This window comes from Trichechus manatus, unplaced genomic scaffold, assembly GCF_000243295.1.
Source record: "Trichechus manatus latirostris isolate Lorelei unplaced genomic scaffold, TriManLat1.0 scaffold00109, whole genome shotgun sequence".
In the NCBI taxonomy this organism is placed as follows: Eukaryota; Metazoa; Chordata; class Mammalia; order Sirenia; family Trichechidae; genus Trichechus; species Trichechus manatus.
The window spans coordinates 4344650-4346504 of NW_004444045.1; positions in this window are offsets into that span (position 1 = coordinate 4344650).

Here is a 1855-nt window from a genome sequence, read left to right on the forward strand (position 1 = left end):
AAGTAGAATGTAGAACATTTTCTTTATAAACTATGTTATACCAGTTGAGCTAGATGTTCCCCGAGACCATGGTCCCTATAGCCCTCTGCCCAGCAATTCAGTCGCTTAGAGAGTTTGAATGTGTCTATGAAGTTTCCATGACCTTGCCTTGTACAAGTTGTGCTGGCTTCCCCAGTATTGTGTACTGTCTTACCCTTCAGCAAAGTCTATGGACATCTTTTAAAAAAATTTTTTTTATTGTACTTTAGATGAAGGTTTACAGAACAAATAGTTTTTCATTAAACAGTCAGTACACATATTGTTTTATGACATTGGTTAAGAACCCCATGACGTGTCAACACTCTCCCTTCTAGACCTTGAGGACCTTTTTTTTTGGTGAAAATATACATAGCCAATGTTACACCATTTCAAAAGTGTCTACATGTACAATTCAGTGACATGGATTACATTCTTCCAGCTGTGCTGCTATTCTGACTATCCTTTTCCAAATTATTCCATCACCATTAACTTCAACTCACTGTCCCCTAGGCTTCCCATCAAACCTTTTGAGTTGCTGTTGTCAATTTGAGCTCACATAGATAATTCTTTTTTTTTTTTTGTGCCTTAGTTGAAGGTTTGCAGAAAAAATAGTTTCTCATTAAACAGTTAGTACACATATTGCCCTATGACAATGGTTAACAACACCATGACATGTCAACACTGTCCCTTCTCAACCTTGGGTTCCCCATCACCAGCTTTCCTGTCCCCTCCTGCCTTCTAGTCCTTGTCCCTGGACTGCTGTGCCTCATTAGTCCTGTTTTGTTTTATGAGGCTGTATGGACATATTTTTAACACCACTATATTCAGGGAGGTCTTGTTTCTATCCTCATTGCTTCCTCCTTTTTGCCTTCTTCCCACTATGAGTAACAAAACAAAATATATATAGTTTATTTTTTCAAGGTAAGAAAAATATATTTAAATATTCCACCTTTTTCTTTGATGAATAGTAGCTTATTATTTATAAGTTTCTTCAGATAATTTTTTAACTTAATATATCCTGGAGCTCACTTGTTAGCAGAATAAAAAAATATTCCTCATTCCTTTGTATAGCGATACCATGGTCTATTCAACCATTACCCACTGATGGGCATATGGTTTGTTTTCAGTCTCTTGCTATTACAAGGAGTACTGTAACAAATTTTCTTCCTATAGGGTTAAGAATTCTGGAGAGTAGGTTTCAGTCCATGGGATTGTGGAAGGTTCCCTTCATGCAATTTTGCTAAGGTTCTGTCGCAGGGTTTTTGTTCTCAGAAGACAATTCACATCTGTGTCCAGGACCAAGGTGTTGTGAAAACTCAGGGTTCTGAGCTTGCATGGGTTGTGTCAACATCCAGGGTGAATGATTCCCTCTGCCTTCAGATGGGTGGTGGCTGGTTCTGTTTACAGGAAGGAAGCTTGTGCCCAGCTCCTGGCTCTATACCATTTCTCACAGGAGCTGATGTATCTGCAGTTGCAGCTCTTAACTGTGCTCCGACATTGAAAGTTGAGCCTATAACATCTATATCTGGTTTTGGTCCTACTGTGGGCCCCTTGACTTCAGCTCCCTCTTACCACACTTCTAGTTCCTAGTACTTAGAGGTTTCCATTCCTGAGAGCTACACATTTTCCCCATCAACATTTTATGCTATAAAATTTCCAACTTAAAGAAAAGTTGGAAGTATAATAGAATGAATATCTATATATTCACCCAAAGCAAAAAAAAAAAAAAAAACCACTGCCATTGAGTCGATTCTGACCCACAGCGACCCTATAGGACAGAGTAGAACTGCCCCTTAGGGTTTCCAAGCCTGTAAATCTTTGTGGAAGTAGATTGCCA